Source organism: Periplaneta americana, chromosome 11, assembly GCF_040183065.1.
Source record: "Periplaneta americana isolate PAMFEO1 chromosome 11, P.americana_PAMFEO1_priV1, whole genome shotgun sequence".
Lineage (NCBI taxonomy): Eukaryota > Metazoa > Arthropoda > Insecta > Blattodea > Blattidae > Periplaneta > Periplaneta americana.
Genome location: NC_091127.1, coordinates 106,540,392 through 106,566,959, shown reverse-complemented (window position 1 = coordinate 106,566,959; position 26,568 = coordinate 106,540,392). Strand labels below are relative to the sequence as shown.

Sequence of the window (26,568 nt, the reverse complement as noted above, 5' to 3'; positions counted from 1 at the left end):
GCCGGATGGCCCATTGCAATTTTTTCATTTGCTTTAGAATAATTCCGATTTTTGTTATCACATTGTCATGTTCTGATCTTGTTATTCTTTTAACAGTGTGGTAACATGCAGGTATAGATAACCTTACAGTAATTTTGCTACCTTTCAGCTACCTCATTACCTCCCACTCCATAAAGTTCATGGATCCACGGAAGTACCAGTCGTCGATGTAATTCGATCATTTTGCTTAAAATATTAAAACACTGTAAAATATTGAGATTTCATGCTGTTACGTCCAATACTGCAGCAAGAATATCTGATTTTGAATCTGATAGTATGACAGCCTTCTCAGATTTATGAAGTTGATACTGGATATTTTGTAAGCTTAAAAGTGTATCTAAATTTTCACTATCAAAATTAGTCAGTGTTTGAAGTTAGTTAGTTAGTGGCGTTTAAAAAGGGCGCGTCAGCTACTATGGCTATTTGCGCCCTTATCTAAAATCTTTCACTAAACACAAACACAATACAATAACTAGAATGTTTAAAAGAACTAAAAAGCGTTGTCACGGTTAAAATGGGACAAACAAGTGTTTGAATATAATTCCCTGTAAAAGGGAATATACTGGTATTGTACTACAACACCACTACATCTATGGCTTGGTAAACAGGATCCATCTATAAAAAATACTGTATGTAGTCACTCACTGACCAGATCATTTATCTACTGAAGCTTTCCTGGCGACGTGATAATTCGAAATTTTTTCGGGCTTCCAGCCAGGTCATGAGTTGGTGATCACCAACTTATGACCTGGCTGGAAGCCCGAGAAAATTTCGAAAGATCATTTATCGTTTCTAATGATTTTTAAAATGTCTGGAGAAGTATCACATTTCTTAACATCATCTGTTAAAGTTAATTTATATACTATTCATTTTCAAATAACTTGGGATTGTGTTTTATTAGTAAAGTTTCCCTTAATTGAGCAAGTTTGATTTCTCCAAGTAGAGTCAAAAAGTCTGTTGGGATTTTGGCTCAGTTTATTAATATTTGTGGACTGTGATTTTTTGTTCTAGACAACCATATTATCTGCAAATGATGAGATTATCATAAGATCTATTTCTTTAGTTAGACCATCGACATTAATATTGGAAAATGTATTCCTGAAAACAACAATGTGGGAAGCCCAGATGAATCTGTCTCTATTTACATATTTGTGACAATGAATCAAATAATCAAGTCACTGACCCAGTGTAACACTTTATCATGGACACCCTAAGTTTGCAATTTCTTAAGTGATTTATATCTACAGAGCCATATGATCCTTGAAAATAAATTAAAATTTTTAAGGTGTTTTGTTTTCTGTTTAAAATATCTTTAATATCTTGACTAAAATTTAAAATCTGTCCATTTGTTGAATGCAATTCTCTAAAGTCAACTCAATAAGATGAAAGTTAGTTACTAGATTCCAGGAACCAATTCAATCTATGAAATCATCTCTTCCATAATTTTGGCTATCATACTAGTAAGTGGTATCTATCGATAACTCGAAAAGATATTAGTTGAATAATTGCTTTTCAAAATTAATGTTATGATAGATTTTCTCCAGACAGATATTGTATTTTAGATGAGATTACAAGATAAAAGTAGTGAGTTTGCTTGTTTGCCAACATGTTTAAAAAAATCAGCATGTGTATTGTCTGGACTTGGAGATGTTTTGGGTCTTATGTTATTAAATTAATAGTAATATTCAGTTCTTGATTAAATATTGTTATATAAAGTAGATTGTAGATTTAATATTTCTTTCAGTTTTTCCTTAATACTCTGACGTACACAGATAAAGCTAACAACCACACCACCAACTAATCTAATAGAAATTAAAATATAATTAAATGTAGAAAAAGTAATTAAAATTATAAATACACGTAATAAACCATAACCCCCTAATTTCAACAATATACTATTTTATTCCCTTTTACAGCTTGTAGATAATTATTAATTATAGTTATTACTTATTAGCATAATATTTATTGAACTTATTGGCTATTTCACTTCGTTTGAAAGATGTTATTGTGTACAAAAAGCATTTTTTGATGATCGTTTCATGCTGTATGTTGTGTATAAATCATGATTTCTGGCCATCTGTTCTGTGTAATCCATCTTTTGTATAGAATTAATAAAATACTATTTTGGTAGTAATTATTTTATTAATTGAGTATTTAATTTTCACCAGCTCACATTTCTTGAATCATTTGTTTTTTTCTTATTTAAATTTAGGACACAAGAGCCAAAAAGAGACTTCACAGTTATGTATCATACATTTTTTCAATGACAGATGTGGAGTTGCAGAAATAATAAGTGTAAGTGTAACATTATTAAGCAATTTACAAACAAATGAAATCTTTAAAAAGGTATCTAGAAGTGAAATTACTTATGGCTTTTAAGGACCAAATTATTTTTGTAAGTTGATTTATTATTATTTCAGTTTTAGCCTAGTTGTATTATCCATTTCCTTACTAATTTCAAAAGATAATCAGAAGTTCATTCGAATTCCAACCAAAAGTCAATTGGTTATTAATTTATCTACCTTTAGGAAGTACAGTATATGTACGCTGGAATCTTTGAAGTGAAGTGACAGTAATTTAATTGGTCTTGGAACAGATTTGATTCTTGAATATTATTCTTTTGTGCAGATGGAATTTTGTTCCCCAGATGAACACACAAGTTAAATTATACAAGTGGGTGTGCAAAAATCAAAGAATACTAGCAGTTGGTGTGATTTATTTGTGTGGAAAATTATTTGTAATAAGGGTTCGAAGTTTAATTTTCATTTATCTCCAAACTCATTTTTATGACTTATCTCCCTTTACCCAAACACTACAGATATACTATACTTTGTTGTATATTTACGTCTAGTAACCTATTAATGCTAATACTAATAATAATGTAAAGGAATAAAAGAATAGAACATAGCAATACATTTCTCATTATTATTATTCTCATTATTATTGAAACTATTTAGAATAACCTTCCAACATTAAGGTAAAGTACGGTGAGTAAAGAAGTCATTCAGTACATAGGCTCGTGATTTTACTACATATGGTGATATCTGGTAAGAGTTGGCAACACTGACAAGGCGGAAATATTTGCTGTTTGGGAACTGAACTTACGTGATCCTCACTATAGTCAGAAGAAGCTGACAGTATAGAAGCTGTATAATATATCATAACAATATAGAAAGCAAAGATCAATTGATTCAGTAGTTACACAGTAAGTTGTACTTTAGGCCTATATTGTGCATTCTGAAGCCCTGTTCCCACGGTGCTTGTTTCTGTGATGGATTCCAACACAGTCTAATAGATACAGTCGCGCAACTTCAACACTTTTTTTGCCAACATTCGCGACACTAGCGCCCAAGTGGCAGGCAAGGCACTGGTCATAGGGTTGATACAGTCTCGTTCAGCCAGCACGTGCTTTAAAGGATGCGAGATGTTATAATAACGTTTTAATCATGCGTCGGAATAAAGGCAATGTGTGCAATGACGAAAATTGCAGTAACAACAAGTTTAAATCTCCGAATTTGTAGTTCTTCAGATTCCCTAAAGACCAAGAGAAAATCATAACTCAGTCATAACCAATAATCCACGTTGTAGGTAGCCTAATTATTGTGTTCTATAAAACATTTATTAGTTATCAGTTACCTATTTGTATGTCAGGAAGAACAGTTTCCATGTATGGTGGGTCCCTATCACCACGGCATGGCGCGTCCTCAGGTTGCGGATAGAGGAGACGGCCTCCAGATATGGAGGGTAGCTGCGAATATATTGAATAAGCAGTCGTGGACAGCCGATAAGGGGTGGTCCTCCAGCTTGGGGGTTGGGCGAAGGGCTAACAACCAATCACCGTAAAAAACAGCTTGTTACGAATTCCTACAATAAGCCTCGGAATAGGACTGATTCTCTGGCACGACCACAGCAAAGGAATAAGGTTTTGAGATTTGGCACTTGGAACGTAACTAGTCTTTATAGAACAGGAGGGGTAACATTAGTAGCAAAAGAACTAGCTAGATATAGAATAGACTTCGTAGGAGTACAAGAGGTTAGGTTAGATGGGAATGGCATATCACAAATAGGAGATTACTTGTTGTATTATGGGGAAGGAAACAATAATCACCAATTAGGAACAGGATTCTTTGTACATAAAAGAATAAAATCAGCAGTAAAAAAGGTCGAATTTATCAGTGACAGGTTATCATATTTAGTACTTAAGGGTAGATGGTGCGACATCATAGTTATAAATGCTCACGCCCCTACAGAAGAGAAAGACGACTATATAAAGGATAGCTTCTATGAGGAATTGGAACATACTTTTGATCAGTTCCCTAGATATCACATGAAAATTTTATTGGGGGATTTCAACGCTAAAGTAGGACGGGAGGATATTTTTAGACCAACTATTGGAAAAGAGAGCCTACACGCAATTAGTAGTGACAATGGAGTTAGATTAGTCAACTTTGCCACATCGAAAAATTTAATTGTCAAAAGTACAACATTCCCCCATAAGGATATACATAAATATACTTGGACTTCTCCAGATGGATTGACACACAACCAAATAGATCACATCTTGATAGATAAACGGAGACATACTAGTATAGTAGATATTCGAACTTTCAGGGGTGCAGACTGTAATTCTGACCATTATTTGGTGATTGGAGAATTAAGAGAAAGATTATCAGTAGCCAAGCGAGTAGAGCAACAAGTTAATATTACTAAATTCAATATTTTGAAATTAAAGGACGAGGAAGCTAAGCAAAATTATCAGGTCGAAATTTCGAATAGGTTTGCCACTTTAGAAAGTTCCGACGAAGTTGAGAAAGAATTAGATGTTAATAGCGTGTGGGAAAATATCAGAGATAGTATCAAAATTGCAGCTGAGCAGAGCATAGGTTATTATGAAACTAAGAAAAAGAAACCGTGGTTTGATGAAGATTGTTGCATGGTAGTAGAAAGAAGGAAACAGGCAAAATTGAAATTCTTACAGGATCCAGTTGAGGAGAAGAGAGATAATTATTTCAATGAAAGACGGGAAGCAAGTCGTACACTTAGGAATAAAAAGAGAGGTTACTTGAAGGAAAAACTGAATGAGGTAGAAACAAATAGTAAGAATAAAAACATTCGAGATTTATATAAGGGTATAAAGGAATTTAAGAACGGATATCAGCCAAGGGAAAACGTGATCAAGGATGAGAATGGTGACTTGCTTGCAGACTCTCCATCAATCCTAAACAGATGGAAAAACTATTTTGCGCAACTACTAAATGTACATAGGCCAAATAGAAATGATCGGGACGAAATTGAAATACAAACTGCTGAGCCATTTATACCCGAACCCACGCTTTCAGAAGTCGAAATTGCGATAGAAAATCTGAAAAAGTACAAGTCTCCAGGTATCGATCAAATTCCAGCAGAATTAATACAAGAGGGTGGAAGTGCATTATATAGCGAAATTTATAAACTTGTACTTGCTATTTGGGAAAAGGAAATTGTACCAGAACAATGGAAGGAGTCCATAATTGTACCTATTTTTAAAAAGGGGGACAAAACCAACTGTGGTAACTTTCGAGGAATATCACTTTTGTTGACGTCGTACAAAATTTTGTCCAATATTCTTTTGAGGAGATTAACTCCGTACGTAGATGAAATTATTGGGGATCATCAGTGCGGTTTTCGGCGTAATAGATCGACTATTGATCAGATTTTTTGTATTCGGCAGATAATGGAGAAAAAATGGGAGTATAAGGGTACAGTACATCAGTTATTCATAGATTTCAAAAAGGCTTATGACTCGGTTAAGAGGGAAGTATTATATGATATTCTTATTGAATTTGGTATTCCCAAGAAACTAGTTCGATTAATTAAAATGTGTCTCAGTGAAACATACAGCAGAGTCCGTATAGGTCAGTTTCTATCTGATGCTTTTCCAATTCACTGCGGGCTAAAGCAGGGAGATGCACTATCACCTTTACTTTTTAACTTCGCTTTAGAATATGCCATTAGGAAAGTTCAGGATAACAGGCAGGGTTTGGAATTGAACGGGCTACATCAGCTTCTTGTCTATGCAGATGACGTGAATATGTTAGGAGAAAATACACAAACGGTTAGGGAAAACACGGAAATTTTACTTGAAGCAAGTAAAGCGATCGGTTTGGAAGTAAATCCCGAAAAGACAAAGTATATGATTATGTCTCGTGACGGGAATATTGTACGAAATGGAAATATAAATATTGGAGATTTATCCTTCGAAGAGGTGGAAAAATTCAAATATCTTGGAGCAACAGTAACAAATATAAATGACACTCGGGAGGAAATTAAACGCAGAATAAATATGGGAAATGCGTGTTATTATTCGGTTGAGAAGCTCTTATCATCCAGTCTGCTGTCCAAAAATCTGAAAGTTAGAATTTATAAAACAGTTATATTACCGGTTCTTCTATATGGCTGTGAAACTTGGACTCTCACTCTGAGAGAGGAACATAGGTTAAGGGTTTTTGAGAATAAGGTGCTTAGGAAAATATTTGGGGCTAAGCGGGATGAAGTTACAGGAGAATGGAGAAAGTTACACAACACAGAACTGCACGCATTGTATTCTTCACCTGACATAATTAGGAACTTGAAATCGAGACGTTTGAGATGGGCAGGGCATGTAGCACGTATGGGCGAATCCAGAAATGCATATAGAGTGTTAGTTGGGAGACCGGAGGGAAAAAGACCTTTAGGGAGGCCGAGACGTAGATGGGAGGATAATATTAAAATGGATTTGAGGGAGGTGGGGTATGATGATAGAGACTGGCTTAATCTTGCACAGGATAGGGACCGATGGCGGGCTTATGTGAGGGCGGCAATGAACCTTCGGGTTCCTTAAAAGCCATTTGTAAGTAAGTAAGTAAGGAAGAACAGTTTAAATAAAAACAAAGTAAATACCTGTTACAGTAGGATATTATTTTTTTGCAGAGATCATGTGTGTAAATGTGTAACCATTCCGATTTTGGATAATATACCTAGGCCCACAGTTTTTAATGCAACTAATTCCATAAATTTTGTATTCGTGTTTTTTTCTTTCTATTTTTCAAAAGTTGAATGTAATATTGCATTCAAGTAGGTATAATGGTGTTTATTTATCAAGAATTCATGGAGTATTGTAATCCTTTTGCAAAATATTCACTTCCAGAATAAATCCACTGTGTCGATAAATTTCTGATGTGTTGGTGTAGGTTCATGTGGCAGACGTATTAAGTTCTCAAGAAATAAAAGAGCCTTTTTAAATTTAATATAAAAAGCAATCTTTTCTGTAATAATTTGCATGAATATTATTGGTGTTGATTTTAAATTCCCAGTGATTATTTGAGCCGTTCAGAGCAGAAGTGGTGTAAGTCAAAATTATGTAATGAGGTTTAAAGTAAAAATTCTGTAAAATACAGCTCAAAGTGGCAATTAATATATCCTTTGTGCTATTCACTGACTACTAATAGTTTGAATAAATTCAATATTAACTGCAACTTTGCGCTGTATTTTACAGAATGTTTACTTTAACCCTCATTACCCATTTTTGACTTACACCACTTCTGCTCTGAAAATAAAATTAGGCCTACATTTTCTGAGTTAATTGAAGTTACAAAATGTTCAACAAAATTGTGTGTTCATTTATTTGTTCTCACCTACGTCATATTAACAATAAGTGCATGTAAATTATGTATTATATAGGTAGGATAAGTTAAAATTAAGCTTATGTGTGAAAACTGGAAATGTAATGTAAAATGCGGTAAACTTGCCATGAAAATTTAAGCCATAATATCAGCACTATAAAGAATAAAGGAAATACTGGTTCTTAAGAAATGGAAAAATAATGAACTTCATAAATATCAAAGCTGCATACTCGTATCATACTGCATACTTCATAAATCAATGTCTGTCATATTAAGGTTTAAATCCTCCCCTTTTTTTATATTTAAGTTTACCTCAGCGGCCGAGTTTACCCCAATTTGCGGTATGGAAAATAGTTAATTTCTCGGGAAACAGGGAGAAGAGTTCACTACGCGATGTACCCTACGAGATATGCCCTACAATTTTGAAGCTACTAATTTTGACTCTTCTCACAGGAAATATAGAGTTCCAATGATTCATAAATATATTTAGGAATGAATTGAATTAACCGTCCACGTGAGAACTTATATTATTTCAAACAATGATACGTGATCAGGGCAATGATTCAGTTGTAAGGAGCAGAAAGAATTACGTTTATACTCAGCCTCTGAAACTTGTAGATTAACTGCGTGTGAAATTCTTCCAGGATTCTAAAGTAGAATTAATAATAACCATATACACTTATTGTATAGCATAAAAATATAAAATAAATTAGGCAAAACCCGTTTTCTGATGTGTTATCATATGTCGTGTGCACACTTTTTAACTTGCCTGCCGCTAGAGGGCTACTGTCGCGCCAGCTGTCAAATGTTGGCATATTTTATACGTATGAGTTGCGTGACTGTATCTATTAGACTGTGGATTCCAAGGTGGCTGCGCTGATGGTTACCCTGCGTGCTCGCTTGCTGGAAGTAATGCGCTCTGGTGGCTGCTTTGGTGGCTAGCTTGCTGGATTTCGAGGGTAGGTTCCTTGCTATTTTTCGTGTTGGTTTGCACGCTGGAACCAAAGATGATATAATATCACCACTGAAACATGTCGCCATGTTCATTGATTTCCAACTAAACCTGTTTTTTTCTATATTCCCTAGTTTCTAAGAAACAGCAATTAAATAGGCCTATCGGGCTTCAGCTGTTTTGCACTTATGGCTTAATTACCTTATTACGACATTTACTATTGTTAATGTAGAACTTTAGTTGTTTTCTACTCACGGTTTAGTTTCTTTTTGACCATGAGTGTTGGAAACAGATGAAACAGCAGATGATTTTCCAATTTGAACTGTGGAAGGAGCCAGCTCCGTGAGAACAACAACCATCACCGTAGCCAACACGGAAGCCAGCACCGTACACACTATGGTACCCAGCTTGCTAGCCAGCAAGGAAACACGCACCGTGGAAACTCGGCTTTAGTTTATAAAATATTGTAACATTAAATTAATTTTATACCTCTGATTGAGGTTCTGGCTGATATGTACATCTATTATCAGGCAGTACATCTCACTTGACTATATGTGTCAGAGGAAGAACAATAATTATTTGTGTGCATCTGTAGTCTGATTAGTGGTATATGTAGAAATCGGCGATGTATGCATTGGAGGGGGAAAGGAACTGTCCACCTTACCCCATTATTTCCTGGAGTAGTTGCATCATGAGTGATGCCTATTGGTGTTACTTACGAGGTTCAAATCTGCCTATGGACAGGTGAGTAAACAAACAAATTAATTTTGTTTCAGTTCAAATTCTCCTCTCCTCTCCTCTCCTCTCCTCTCCTCTCCTCTCCTCTCCTCTCCTCTCCTCTCCTCTCCTCTCCTCTCCTCTCCTCTCTTTTGGCATGAACGAATTATTAGGAATTTTTGCCTAACGGGGTTCTACTGTACATAATATAGCTAATGCGATTTTTAAAACCTGGTGCTATATTCTGAGAGTAACGCTAGCAAGGCGTCATCGAACTCGGAGTGCAGTCACTCACTAGCCATGTCTGGTCGCCAATAAACTAAACCACGTGTGAAATAATGACTCGTGCATATGCCATAAGTATGATTTTGGGCGTATAAACATTCGCTTTATTTGACCGCACTCGCTGTTGGTGATATGACAGCAGGGTGAGGGTGGCGAAGGGATGAATATTGATTGATCGGTAATGTTCCTGACTGACAGAACCACATGTATACAGCACAGTTTAAACTTTGTGCCCCAGGCTTGTCTGTACCCTGCGCGCAGCTGAGTGGAGCCTTTGCTGCCGCCTGCCACAGACGTAAACACAGCTCTAATAATTGCAGCCTTGAAAGCCACGCATGAACTGAGATCCTTATTGTCGCCCATACTTCAACAAGGTTTGCATATTACATAATTCTTCCACGGATTAGATCCACAGCTGATCATACTGTGAAGTCTGTAGGAGAAATAACTTTAATACTTCTTCGAGTTCTTCATACATTATCATTGAAGTTAGGAGGTATTCGTGTATATATATATATATATATATATATATATATATATATATATATATATATATATATATATGCTGAAGAACATTTTATGATTTTGTTTGCTTTCGTGTACAAAACAGCTTATAATAATAATAATAATAATAATAATAATAATAATAATAATAATAATTAGGGACAGGATTTTTATGTAATTACATATTATATTCTTTCCAACCTAACCGTAGGCCTATATAAATAACAAATCTTTGCGAATCTTGTAATTACCATTAATATAGTAAAATTTGATATTACATATTTTTACATATTTACCCCACATTACATATTATGGCTTGGTATTACATAAATCTACTTATTTAGGGGTTTTATTCATTTTTACTTCACTAAAAGGAAAAAAAAAAAAAAAAAAACTTCTATTGGAAAAGTTTACAATTTGAAATGCACAGATTTTTACCTACCCAAGAAAGGATATATTTCGGGACGAAACATAACGTCCTTAGTTCCAGGAAGTAGTAGAGGCACTTACCCCATACCACCCACTGAAAATAAGAGTGAACAATAGGCAACCTTACTCATACAACTACCTTGTATTGTAAAAAGCACTTGGAAAGTAGCTTTGCCTTCATGCAGTGGAGTGGGGCGAGGATGACATGATTTGTTTCGAGCTATAATTGTTCTGCACACGTCTTAACAAACCATTCCCATGCAATTTGCAACCTTACCCACCCTCGGAAAACCCGCGTCAAGTCTGACATGAGCCGCTAAAAAGTAGCCGAACTTTGATAAGAAGCTGGAGTAAAGAAACTGGAAAGATGTTGAAATATTAAAATAAATAGCTTTTCAGGTTATTGCTTGACCTCTTTACTTTTAAATTTAGTAGACGTATACGAAAATACGATTTTCCGAGCAATTAGAAAGTATGGTTCTCGGCTGGAATAATCCTACCCTTCTGAATGAGACAGGAATGTCACTTTTCAAACAACAGTTTGCAAATGTCTATAGTTTGAGGTATTAGTAGATACCTTGTTTCTTACAGAGAGCAGCTAAAATGCATGTGTCCGACATCTCCTCTTATTTTCTCCTAATCCAGTAAAGCGAAACAGTGTTTGCAGTACTGTTGTGTCATTCATTTCTCTAGTTTTAGTACTTACAGTATAAAGTGCAAGTGAATTTATCTACTGCTTTTAACTAAATAAAATGGCCCCTGTATCTTCAACCCTAACGACAAGAATAAAATCATGGATTGCGATGGACGAAGCTTTCACTACAGATGGAAAAATAGTAATGTGTCAAGTGTGCGGTAAAATAGTCGGGTACTCTTTGAAATCACAACTGGAGAACCTATACCTGCCTGATGCTGATATTAAATATTTTCATTATTTTACATATTTTGGTACATATTCAGCTTATTTTTCTTACATAAATATGTACATATTTCACACCTTGATATTACATAAAAATCTGGTCCATAATAATAACAATAATAATAATAATAATAATAATAATAATAATAATAATACCCAGTGAAAGTTATTATAGTATTCCTACCAGTAGTTACAGCTGCTGCTCTGGGAGAAATTTCTAACAAACCTCAATGCCAAAAGTGAAGTAAAGGCCTATATTAACTAACAGAGATCTTATTCAAGAGAGTGCAGACTGCCTGAGTAGACTCCACTTTCTACCGGACGACACCTTATTTAATCTTAAAGAGGTTTCCTAGATGTACGGAAAGTTAGATCAAGATTACGAGATCTCGAATTCAAAAAATGGTGTAAACTACCCCCCAAAGGAAAGAGCGTTGAACTCTTCGCGCATCAACCTCCTGCTAATCGCTGGATAACTACTCATAGAGGCCTAACATGCAGCGAATGGCGTGACGCTTTGAAGATGACTGGTAACGTAGCAGCAGTTCGTGCCATACCTGGAAGGACTATGGACAACAACAGCTGCCGTCATTGCGGCAGCGAGATAGAAACTCTCCCACACGTCCTCGGTTCTTGCCTGCATGGCGAGGCTTTGCGCAATATTAGACACCTCAAAGTAATTAGCGCCATTGCTCAAGCACTACGTAATAGTGGGTTTACTGTTTTCGAACAGGTTCATGGTCTATCAACCACCGGTCGCACTCGTAGGATAGATATGATCGCTTTCCAGGACCACCGGAGAGGTTTTATAATTGACCCTACAGTTCGTTTCGTGACTTGCAAGAGCCAACCGCAAGATGTCCATAAGGAAAAACAATTCATCTATGAACCAACAATACCGTATTATCAAGAGAAATATCAATTACAACAGATAGAAGTAATAGGGTTGATGGTCGGAGCAATAGGATCCATCCCGAAGCAGTTTGTTCATTTTTGCAAAGCTTTTCTTTTGCCATCACCTACAATTACCACTGTTTGTTTGCTTGCGTTGAAATGTTCGATTGCATTGTTAAGAAATCACCTCAGATAAGATAATGCACTGTAATTTATTTTTTCTCTTTCTTGCATTGGTTTTCATATTCATAACAAATTATCCATGTAATATGTACTATTCAAAATTTTGTTTTGTAAATGATATAATTTGTCTTCCAGGCAATCCCTGTTTAGGGAAATTGTTTGATAATGATAATAAACCTATATACACAGTGGGCCAAAAAAAAAAGGCACAAAATTAGAAATACTCCATTTTCGGAAATACAAAACATTAATTTATAATAAATACACTGTTGGAAAGAGTAGACTTTAAAGATGAGCAGGACTTATTATGTTTCTTTGAGGCTCAATTAAAATCTTATGGAGGTCAATACACAATGATAAGAAAAATGTGGTTTTTGAAGACAATTTATTACTTCAAAATGCAGAAACTGAATGTTGGTAAAATTAACAATAACATTGAACAACAAATTTTTACTTTTTGTCTTGCTCCGAAATAAATATAGGTGAATATTACTAATACTGTATGTGTGCGCTGAATTTAAAATCCAAATTGCCCTATCACGTACCATTTTCCGGAGAATGTGTATATTGATCGAATTGCTCACAGTCAGATGACTACGTCAGGGATATTATAATGAACGAATGAATCAATCAATAGCAGAAAATTAAAAGTTACGTAAAACGCACCCTTGCAAGTGAAATTGGGGCTGAGGGAAATAAATATGTAAGCTCGAAGCCTGTTGGCCACTTGTCTCACTCCGGTTTTAGTCGTTCCGTTAAAATATTATAATACTGTAACATCACTATGGGTGCTGGACCGGACTCAGAGAAAACAGCAGTTACTAAGAACTTTCATCATCTGACGTCACGGCGAGTGACGTCACATTACAACAATTTATTGGACGAATCCACTTAGGAAAGGGGAATATAGCAGTAAATAGAACAATTACTCTTGTATGCATTAATGAACGAACCCATCAGGCGTGTAAATGTAATAGTCCTCATCATAGGTAATAATAATAATAATAATAATAATAATAATAATAATAGTTTTATTTTCCCCGACAGAGTTAAGGCTCTCAGGTCTTCTCTTCCACTCGACCAGGATCAAAGTACAGACAGGAAAATGCATACCGCTATAAAATTATTAAATTCAAAAATATTAAAAAATAAAATAAAAACTAATATGTATACGTACAGATTAATTTTATTACCACCAGAGAGCCGATTTTTATGTGCTAAAACACGAACATATTTCCAGGAAATATGTATTTACATTTTTGTTGTGTGTGAAAATATGTTTTTATGTGAAATAAAATTCGGTTTTACTCTTGGAACTTCACATTCAGACCTTTTAACGTTGTTAATTGTGTTTTATCACGTGCAAAAAAAAAAACATTTACATAGAAATCGACTCTCTATCACAACAGCACACCCAGATAAACGTTTCACGCAATAATTATAATAATTTTTGTTACAATTCCAGGACTATCGTAGAAAAACATTGTATATTACTCGTTCCTAAAGGTATGTTCGATTCTTGTACCAAATTCAACACTTTACGAACTTGAACCATAAATAATTATTCTTTAGTAAAGTTAAAAAACGAGAAGTTTTTTTTTTAATAAACAGTACCTAAATATAAATTTAGTCTACGCATTTAATGAAGTGAGTTTTCTGTTGCGTAGTCTATAATTTGTAAAAAAAAATCTTCACTCATTTACAATTTGCATAAAAAGGTGCTGTCTTATTCCTTTCATTCTCTAATAATTTGCACATCTTGCCTATGAGTGTCTATGATACAGTCCCACTTCTCGTATGATAAGAAAAAAGAAAGTGACAACCTGTAACAAAAGAAGCTATTATGAGTATGACTATACCAGAGAGCTCAGATTTTTAATTTGCGTGACTGTACATTAGTGGCAAAAAAAAAAAAAAACCGGACCGACCCTTGTAGCTGATTTCAGAGCCTTGCTCACTCCAGAGCACGATAGACTGGCGACTAAGACCTTCGTGGTTCGAATCCTTCCTGGGAAGGAATTTTTTTTTTCCTTATTCAAATTTATTTGCAATATCTACTTTTCAATTTCTGGTAAAATTCATGTTCTGGGAATAATAGTTTAATTAAGTAGCAATATATCGCTGCACTCGAAAAGTATTGGGAATAAATCTGAATAAGGAACAAAAATAAGTTACCAGTCTATCGTGCTCTGGAGTGAACAAGACTCTGAAATCAGCTACATGGGTCGGTTCGGTTTTTTTTTGCCACTACTGTACATAACAACTGAGGCATAATTCTTAAACTCGAAAGAAAACAGAATTTTGGGTTTGAGCCCAGAAAGAGACATTCGCCCTTTGTCATTTTTATGTTTTGTATAATCTTAAGAATAGCTCTGAGACAATGTTAAGTCGTGTAAAGCTTGCATCGGGTCAGAAGAACCAAGGTTTTAGAGAGACCATGGAATCAACGTGCTCCGAATGCACGCATTGAAAAGGCAGTCACATCTGATAGTAATGAGTAAAATTTACTTGCGTAGCAGAGGTTCCACTCTGAATTTACTTTTCCCCTCTTTACAACGGCAATTAAACATCTACAAAAGAGGACAGATGTCAGAAAAATGGATTTTTACAAGAAGCAGCCAGAATATCATACTTCAAAGAATACCTAATGAGCAAACAATGAAAATAATGACGGTAGATGATAAAGTCGTCATAATGAGGAAATAGGACGACGAGAACTGAAACAAAATGACCGTGTTAGAAATGGGGAGAGAAGAGACTGTCATTAACAACATTAAATTGGATTCCACCTTAGAGACGACAAGGAGTAGTTGACAGGTCTGAACAACGCGATCGTCATCGACGTGGAGTAAGAGCTAGCGTGCGAATGTCGCGGTCTGAGACTGGACTCGGGTGTGGGTTCGAATCCCACTTGGGATGATTACCTGGTTTGACTTTTTTTCCCAGATTTTCTTCAACTGTAAGACGAAAGCTGGTAATCCATGGAGAATCCTTGGACTCACATCGCCAAAATATCATCTTGCTATTACAAATTCCATCAACATCAGCTAAGCGTCTAATTTACAAAGTCGTTAAATATTTATTTAAAAGACCAAAACAATAGTAACAGTAACAAATAAAAATATATTGTACGATCATTATATATCCCGGCTAAGCACTAACGTTTCCAAGTTGTGTCATGTAATTAATTAAGTTGATTGTATTAATTAAGGTGACTTGTAATTACTTAAGGGGTTATGTACAGCTTACAGCAATAAAATTTTGCAAATATTCAACATTTTTTTCCTCCATTACTGTACCTTGTACAAAAATGAAAGTTAGTATGTGTAAAACACTGTCCTTCTGTTATTTGAATAAAATATTTTTACGATTTAAAAAAAACATTGATATATATATTTTTTTTCAAAATTCAAAATAATGTGGAATGATGAAGCGTTTTCCTCATAACTAAAAATTATTCAACATTCTGTGATGAAACTTTTTGTGTGTATTAATGCATGTCCTATCTACAATATGATGCAAAATCACTTCTCTACCTTCGATATATTGTCTGATAAAAAATAAATACATTTAAAGAAAATGGTCAAATATCAGTATTTTCTTCTAACGCAAAATAAAAAAAAATATTATTTATTAAAGAATGTATTTAAAAGAGCATGATGTTGTAAGCACGAGTTTCAGCAATAAAATAAAAGAAAGAGAACATGAAAAGTTAATAAGTTATGAGGGAAAAGCTTCAGCACTGCACAGTGAACTACTATTTTGAATTTTGAAAAAAAAAAAAAATATATATATATATATATATAAATATACAAATCGTAAAAAAAATATATTTTTTTTCCATATAGCAGAAGGACAGTGTTTTACACATACCAGTTTTCATTATTGTACAAAATACAGTAAAGAAAGAAAAACTGTTGAATATTTCAAAAAATATTACTGCTGTAAGCTGTACTTAACCCCTTAAGTTGATAATAGTTGGGCTTAATATAAGTACTTATAAGGTAGGTTTACTTTTGCTTATAATAGGTGTTATTATAGCATAGTTTTTATTTATAATCCTACAGTTATTGCGTTTATTTATTTATAGTTAGAATTAAATTTAGGTTTTTTATTTTTTATTGCTGTAATTATTGTAATATTATTGTATATTATATATCACGGCCACCGGGTGTATATCCAATTGTAGTGTTAATACATACATACATAGGCCTACATACAGACATACATACATAGTTCACACTCATTTTCCCGAATCCACAATCCCGAATTCACGTTTTTCCGAAGCTACCTTTTCTGGAATGGTACTTTCCCGAAATCACGGTCCCGAATTTAATTTACTATAAAGTTTCCCGAATATATTATGCGAGAAATTCCCGAACAGTTAAAGACATGAATTGGCAATCACTACATTTTGCCAGGAAACAAAAAAAAAAAAAAAATTACAAAAACTACATTTAGACATACAAATTTATTAAATTGATGTTATGGGAAACATGGCAGATGAAGCTACAATTATAACTTCAGCGCGAGGAGGTGAAAAGATTTCGCTGGAAGTTAAGTGTATTTGAAGAGCAAGAGTGCGGCTAAAGGAAAAATATACTGGAACTGTGCAAAAGTATGTTCCAAAGAATGTTCTGCGCGGGCGATTACTTCTGGACCACCTGATAACCTGCAAGTACTGAAAGGGCCAGCTGCAGAGAGAGTGGCTACAACTTCAATACGAATTATCGTGCAGGATTATCATACCTATGCAGCCGATAACAGACACTTCGATTACCTGAGGACACTTACACATTATTTCACTTTTTAAAGAGAAGGTGTAATTAATTGAAGGGTTCAGTATAATAGTGGGCCAAGCGCCATTTACTAAAACCGGAGAAAACAAGGGTTAAAATGAAGTTACTTCCATAATTCAATGGAAACATATAGCAAGTAATATAAAGTATACACATTAAAATTAAATTATATGTCAATGTTCATTAAACTATGGTATTCACTTAACTTTAACCCTTGCTTTCTCTGTTTTTAATAAATGGCGCTTGGCCCACTATGGCTCTGAACCCTTTATTATTCATTATACCACTTATTATATTACATATATTTGTGTGGTAATATACACTACTGTATTATCGGGAAAATGGAAATCAAAGAAATCGGGAATGTGGATTCGGAAATTTTGCATTCGGGAAAATGGAAATCAAAGAAATCGGGAAAATGTCTGTCGGGAAGGTGAATTCGGCAATTTTGTATTCGAGAAAAATGCTATTCGGGAATGTAGATGTTCGGGAATGCGGATTCGGGAAGATGTCCGGGACCATCCATCCATCCATACATACATACATACATACATACATACATACATACATACATACATACATACATACATACATACTGTATATACATTAGACCTACATGTTATGTAGGCCTATTAAACGATTCCCATTGATTACTCACACTTACGAAGTTCATTACCAAACGTCATTTTGAATAAAAAAATCATACGAAACTTGTCCGATTACGAGGGTTAATATGCCATTGTAAATCAGACCTCAAGAGTTCGTCTTAGACTATCTAACATTATTGAGTACTTTCCAACAGACCGAGTAAAGAAAAGTGTGTCAGTAGATTGAACCTTTATCTTTGAAAGTAATCTAGATTCGCGATTACTATGCATGCAGGCAAGAGCTAAAAATTTGAAAGTGACAATTATAGCAATTAGATTGAAGTATCATTTTGTGAGATGATAAAACTTTTCTCACATACAAGCATAATATTTACGGTATAAAACAATAATTGTTATTTTGTACTCTGCGAAATAAAAACAACAAACTAAAATAAAAAAATAGAAATTTTATCATCCAATCAACACAGAGGCAACGTGTGATCATCAGGATGATTTTCTCAGGCGCTATGTTGGCTTATGAAATTGGATTTCCCTAATCACTGTAAATTCACATAACTTATTCACCACGTTGCTGGTTGGGCACCGGTGCCATTGGTCGAAATGTTAAGAGGATATTTATTTTCCTACGAGGACTCGAAGAATCAGTACTCATTCCGCATCGCTAGACTAACGTATGGCGCCTTAGAGAAGCAGCTACACACATTTATAATAATTCATTATATTTATTTGTTAAACAGCATCTAAATCCGTTATGGTGTACCTTCATAGGTCTACAGAGTGTATACAGAGTGTATACAGAGTGGAAGTGAAATAACCCTGCAGATTTTCAGGGCGAATAGTTCATGTGGTATGCAACAAAAAACTTTAATATCATATTGGTGGAAAGTTCATACTTCTCTTAGATTTTTTTTTCCAAAAGTTTAATACCCTCTTATTCGGTAACTATTGCGAGTAGGATCGTGATTTTTGTCTATATCGATAGAAAACCTAATAAAGAGTCATTTATCCCTCTGGCATATTTCAATAGCATGGGCGTTTTTCTTAATTTAAAAACCAGTAATTTCAAGGTAATGATCGATGGATGCGACAAGATTGCAACGTTGTTGCCAGTCAGAGAGGGAGACTAAGGCAGTTCACGTAGGCTCAGTTCGTTGACTTCTTACATCTGGATTACCAGAAGAAAGAGGACTGTGTTTGGGGCAATGTTTCCAGATTGCTGGAAATTCCAACTTAATTTTCTAACTAACCATGCATTTAATCACAAAACGTAATATAGTTTTCTATTCATTTAAGTGTACCCTATCATCCTTTCATTCTGCAGGACTATTTCACTTCCACTCTGTATTATATATATTGACAACATTAACTACAGTAAACATGCAAATTCTGATTTAATGAAACACAGTCGGTTCTTTTATTCAGATTTGTATTGGTACAGCGCCGTACATATTAAATCGAATCCATAAACTTAATTCGCGATGATACCAGAATAAGTACAGTGTACCAGTGTAACTTCATCAGGCAGCCTGCGTATAAGTTAGGCCTACTCTATACAGGGTGATTCACGAGGAAAGGTAAAAAATTTAGGATACGATATCTTAGGCGATTTTGAGTGAAAGAGTTCATATGAACCTAGGTCCGTTTTCGAACGATGGCGGAGCTAGATGCATTTTTTTTTGGTAAAACATCTCGCCCCAATGTGAATCAGACGTTACCATAGGCTGCTGACGTGAGAACGTGAGACAAGGTTACCGATCGCAATGAATGACGTAACATTGGAATCTGCATTGTGAGCGATGTAGATAAGAGAAACAAACCGGGTGGTGGGGCATTACAAATGTCCAACCGCCTGCCCTTGTCTGACGTAATGACACAGAACCAGCACATAACACAAATACCACTATCACTTAGTTGAAAGCAGTTCAGTCAGCTACTTACAGTATAGTAGTTATACAGGTACAGTTATCGGAAGGGTTAAGTTGTGTTTTTCAAGATGCCTTATAAATTTTCGATTGCGGAATACGCCGATATTGTGTATGTTTATGGTTTGTGCAATGGAAGTTCCTTGCGTGCCGTCGCTGAATATGAACGACGCTTTCCGAACAGAAGGGTACCATATCGAAGAGTATTTACTGTCAATGGGATTAGATGAAAGACTTAGTATAGAAAAGGAAGGGGGAAACGAGAGAGGCGCTAATCGACCGTATTTTGGATGCGGCATAAAGAACAGACACGTGCAACTCTCCCGAGCGATGAGCGCGATTCACGTCCGAGTCCACACCTGTGGAGTAACGGTCAGCGCGTCTGGCCGCGAAACCAGGTGGCCCGGGTTCGATTCCCGGTCGGGGCAAGTTACCTGGTTGAGGTTTTTTCCGGGGTTTTCCTTCAACCCAAGATGAGCAAATGCTGGGTAACTTTCGGTGCTGGACCCCGGACTCATTTCACCGGCATTATCACTTTAATCTCATTCAGACGCTGTTGATAAAGCGTCGTAAAATAACCTACTAAAATTTAAAAAATTCACGCCCGAGCGCAACAGTGTAATGAAGCAGAAGGAGGTACCTTTGAAAATGTGCGAAAACATGGACTCCGACATCTAGAATATTAGGTATGTATGCATACGTGAATATAAACTTTAAATTTGTCCGTTATCTGTCTCTAAATGCGAGTTAGTACAATGGAATCCCTGAAGTTTTTGTGAAATCAAAGAGCCATATCTCCGTAACCGTACGAAAACGGACCCATATTCATATGAACTTTTTGATTCAGACTGACTTCAGAATTCACATCCTAAATTTTTTACCTTTTCTCGTGATTAACCCTGTATACATAAAATTGACAACACTGAATATAGTAAACATGCAAATTCTGATATAATGAAACACAGTCGGTTCTTTTGTTCAGATGTGTATTGTTACAGCGCCGTAAATAATAATCGAATCCATGGACTTTATTCACGATGATACCAGAATATGTACAGTGTGCCAGTTAACTTCATCAGGCATCCTGGATATGTTAGATCTACTCTATGCGTACTGTGTGTGTATCCACCTCATACAAGAGGTTCAAACCAACAACATTTGAGTTTCATGCCGCTTGAGAGCTGACTCTTTTCCTCTGTGACTGAAGTATTAATATTTCCTGCTAAAATTTCAGCGGACCCGGGTTCGATTTTCGATAGGTGTTGATTTGTTAACTGGTTGTATGCTCTTATCTTATATTTGTCTCGTATTGTTGTAAGTTTAGGCCTTACATAATGCTGAACATAATATGACCACGAAGTCCTTTTATCACTGAATTCCTAGTGTTGATTTACAACTTTCAACGGAGTCTAACGGACTAAAAGGCCCAAAACTTGCAAGCAGACAATGATAATGATGATCAAAGATAAAACTGGCCCATATTGTTACGGGCATTTGGCTGCAGTTTAAACGTGAATTATTTTAAGAGAGTTACTCGCTGCCTCCCCTCTTTGTGTTGTATTCCCCATATTTGGCTAACGCAATCATTGGAGCGTGTAGCGTTGCAATGGAGGCTGTGTACGATAATTAAATACCTGTTATATTGCGCAGGGAAGAGCAGCGCAGAGAGTCACAGCTTGTAGAGTCCACTTCAGTGGATGTAAGTCACTTTATACCTCCCACACTACGCCCACCCACCTTCACTCTTGATAGATTAGTTTGTTCAGCAGGCTGCACTGAACATGCTACCTACTCTATTTATCTATCAAGGGCTTCTCGTTTATTTTTTGCTCTTCTGAACTTATATCAGACTGAAACATAGTTGGACTTTGTCACGTGGGATCCGAATAACGCCGAGTCTTTCTGAGATCACAGCACCAGAATGAAAACGAACAAATAAAAACGGTCTAAACAGCTTCGAATTACGATTGCGGCTCTCTGAGAGGTCACTATGTTCAGAGCACTCAGATAACACACATTTGAAAGTGCGCAGAAACCAAATGCCCCCACAGATCAGACTGGAGTGGGGAATATGTCATTTGGCTTGAGTTAGGGGTGGAAGGTTATTCCAAAATAACCGGTTATTTTCCGGTTAATATTTTTTTATCATTTTTAAGTCAGGAAATTAGTCTGGAAAACAAAATGAACCGTTATTTACAATAGAACTAATATAATAAATAGTAATCAACTGTAAACCACCAGAATATAGTCGAAAGAATGTCATTAAGTGCTGAAGATCATCAATGATGTCCTTAAAATACAAGAAAATAATAAGAGGTTATGGAATTGCATTCAGTTAATTACTTCATTCACATTAGAGCCGTAGATAAGATACATAAAAAACAACACATATTCCATACTGGTAGAATAATAATTTTGATTAGGACATTTCGACGGGCATTCTGTTCTACGAGTATAACCAATAAATACTGAAGTCAAAATTTCTCGCCGTTTGAAATGATCCAATATCCGTAGATATTATAAACCAATAAGAGAAAGTTAGCGATTAAGGTAGGTATATAATATTGACCTTAAATCGAAGTCAAATTTCACTTTGTCATCTATGGACAGAGGAAGTAAAGTAGTAACTCATTAGGAATGGACTAAGGGGCAATTTTTATACAGAATTTATTACATAGAATACAAAATAATAGAAAGAAACTATGTTCGACTGATGTTAAATTGGAGATAAATTTAAAATACATTTGATTCGGCGTGTATTTAAAAAAATTACCAGTCGTTCGGTTGTTGAGGAAAATAACCGGTTATCAGGTTAAACCGGCAAGCAAAAATAACCGGTAATGAACCAGTTAACCGTATGAAAATAACCAGTTATCAAAATAACCAGTTATTTTTGCCTATCCCTAGCTTGAGTCTCTTGAACAGTACGGATCTGCTCCTGTGAAGTACGGTTTGCTCTGAACAGTATAGTAGCCTACAGAGTGGAAGTGAAATAATCCTGCAGATTGAAAGGGACGATAAGTTACACTTAAATGAATCCTACATTCGATTAGGAAACTGAATTGGAAGTTTCAGCACGCTGGCAACATCGCTGCATCTTTCTTCTCGTAATACAGATGTAAGAGATCAACGAACTCAGGTCTGTCTGCCTTAGCGAACTGTCTCCCCTGTCTCTTTCTGGCTACAATGTTGCAAGCTCATAGCATCGGTCAGTGGCTTGAAATTATAGTGGTTTAAAATTAAACTTATAAGAATACCGCCCATGCCATTGAAATGCACCATAGGAAAAAATGATTATTACATTTTCTTTCGATATAGACAAAAATCACGATCCTAATCGTATTTGAGGGTGCTAAACATTTTCAAGCAATACGGCATTACACTTTTTGTTACATACAAGAGCTAATCGTTCTGAAAATCTGCAGGATTATTTCACTTCCATCCTGTATAGAATTATTCTATTCCTACTGCGTTAGTGTGTTTCAGGTCAATCTTAAAATGTAAAATGGCTTAACTATCTATCACACCTTTTGTTATCAGTTAGTGGGTGTGGAAGTATGACACAATGCGCAACACAAGAAAGGTAGCGCTATGTTTTGTATGTTGCCACACTATAGTTGTGTGCATCACTGCCCTTGGCTCGGCCTAGGCCTAACTCTTCGGGGCTACGAGTATTATTATTGCATAATATTAGATTTTAAGTGTAGCGAAACACTCTTGTCAAGCGCAAGGACTGTGCAGAATAATAATAATAATAATAATAATAATAATAATAATAATAATAATAATAATAATAATAGATTCCCACAAAGTCCAGACTGGAAAGTCGTAACTTTAATATTTCCATAATTTATCACTTCCTTATAAAAAAAATAGTCTGTCTCGGTAGCGTAGTCGGTATACCGCTGGCCTTCTGTGCTCGAGGTTGCGGGTTCGATCCCGGACCAGGTCGTTGGCATATGAGTGTGCTTAAATGCGACAGGCTTATGCCAGTAGATTTACTGGCATGTAAAAGAACTCCTGCGGGACAAAATTCCGGCACACCGGCGACGCCGATATAACCTCTGCAGTTGCGAGCGTCGTTAAATAAACCATAATTTATTTATTTATTTATTTATTTATTTATTTATTTATTTATTCCTTACAAAAATAAATATGGATCTAGCAGATTTTTACCTAAATAGCAACGCTGCACTGCTTGAACCAGAATGAATGAATGAATGAATGAATGAATGAATGATGATGATGATGATGATGATGATGATGATGATAATAATAATAATAATAATAATAATAATAATAATAAATAACAGTAACAATTTTGTTAAGGTATCTATTACACAAAAACCGGATTCATTAGATATAAATCCTTGAGCACACACTGTCACGTTGTGCGAAATAAAAGCGCCCACACTCTTAAATTGTAAATTACAATTGTGAAAACTATGGTTTTAATAATACGGAGACTGGGCGAGCAAAATGAAAACAAACAAAAGCGATTAAGACAAAAGAGGGGGAGACAAAGATAGAGAGTGACAAAGAGAGAGATATGATATTTACTGTACTGCTGTCAGCCACGCAGTTGGTCTATTGTGATTCCCTTACTACTGTCAAATGCCAGAGAGACAAGGACGAGCGGCGCGCGGGCGGGCGGACGGACGGATCGACAGATAGACGAAAGAGATAGCGCTGGAATATAGCTCCACACTCCACGAGTAACGATATTACAGTACAGTCAGTCTCCCGTCCCCACATCTTCATTTATGAGTATACAATGCAATAAAACTGTTCGTGTAGCGAAGTGCAAAAGACTTTCTCTACACATTTGTGACATCTGAAGTCTTACGCTTTTAATCATTCTAAGTGTACTGAATGATGACAAACAATTACAACAAAAAATTGGATAAGACAGGCGCCAAATGCAGTCTGCTAGCGACTGTTTTTTATGTACCATAGGATATTTCAGAGGATATGCTAGACACGAACAGTTTCTTATGGGGAGGTGAAGGTAAGGTGGTAGTGGAGAATTAGTACAAGGTAAACAATGTATAAAGTATTACAGGGATGAGACGATATTAGCTCCCAATCATGGTAGAAGAGCTCGACCTTGATCACGAGCGCATAACGCATTCACTGTAACGTAGACAACAGGGATGTACATGCACATGCAGCGAATAAAGGCAACAATTATTACAGTAACTTGCGTTACTAAATTTCTGGCTATGTAATAGGGCTAATTACTCAGTTATTTAATATACATGTACATATATAAACAAATCGCAAAGGGAAAGGTTTTTAGGAACAAAAAGAGAAATAGGAAAAGTTAATTGTATGTAAACCATTTTTTTGTTAAAAGCAATTATTTATTATGTAAATATTTCACTTCATTGGTTAGGAGAAACTAATAGGGTCTACCTGCTCGACGTGTGTGATATCTAAGTACTTTTGAGTATTTGTTGAAAAAATAATAATGGCAATATTGATTGAAATAGAGTATATTGATTGTGTGATTGTGAAAATGTAGTCCTTACTCTCCAGTCGTGATTATGTAATGAGTTTTTTTAGAGTGATTTATGAGATGCACGTAACACGAAAAAAACAAATTGATTAAATTAAGATATTGAGAGCCATCGTAATTTTTGGGGTCAATCATTTAAGGAGATATGTATGACTTAAAACTTCCACAATTTCGGCCAAAATTTGTGAAATTTAACCTTTATAAACAGATCTATAAAAATATCATCTGTACAAAAGTTTGTGCAATTAGGTCTAATAGTTTTGAAATTATATTTTTAAGTATATTTTATATTGACGTTACTAAAAAAGCTCCCTGCATCAAAGTTTTCAAAATGTTTAGTTCATATTTGATAAAAATCCTGAAAATAGTTATTGGAATAAAAGTGAATTAGCATTTTGAGTTTAGTAATAGTATAAGTTAAAGTGCAATCAAAGATAAAATATTATTTCTAAATTAAAGAAACACGCAGTCTAATAAAAGTAAATATCCAGAAACAAGCAACAAATAAAACATCAATAATACATTTAAAATAAAGAAATAAAAGGATTCTAGATATTATCTGCTGACCCAAATGTAAATTAATTTGCCTTCGATGTCAATTCCGAAATGAATTATTTCTCTCTTCTCCTGAATAATGCCTATATTTTTTTCATGTTGCGTCTCATAATGCCGTTTTATGTTGCTGTTTTTGCAAATTATATATATATTTTTTTACACAACAAACACTGAACTTCATCACCATGTTCGAAGCATAAATATTGTATTTTCCACTCTTCCTTGAAAGCTTTAAGCGCTTCCGTTTCGTCATGATGCGCTGTGTTCTAAGATCTGTACATCCTTTAGCAATGTTTACAGGTAAAAGAGCTCCGCGCGCGCGCAGGGGACATAAAATAGCTCTTGCCCGCAAATATTAGTCACCATCGCAAGACTGAAGTATTAGGAGGCGAGACCTGGCATGTGAGCTGTACGAGAGAGGAAAGAATGAGCTATCAGAAAGAGAGTTAGTTTCTTTCATGATGGTTACAATATTATACGAATCTACAGACACGGATCATCTCAGACTAATGCCCAGTTTCTGAAAAGACAGTTACCTGTACATACAGAGTTATTTATGATTTAACGTGCTTATATGTTTAAAATGAGCTTCCAAAACAACAGT

At 35.3% G+C, this 26,568-nt stretch overlaps 1 long non-coding RNA gene across 2 annotated transcripts in view; it reads left to right on the top strand.

The window, feature by feature from the left end:
• LOC138708625 (uncharacterized) overlaps positions 1-26,568 on the top strand; it is a 561,165-nt gene that overhangs the window by 184,736 nt on the left and 349,861 nt on the right. The gene's annotated exons all lie outside the window — the stretch shown is intronic.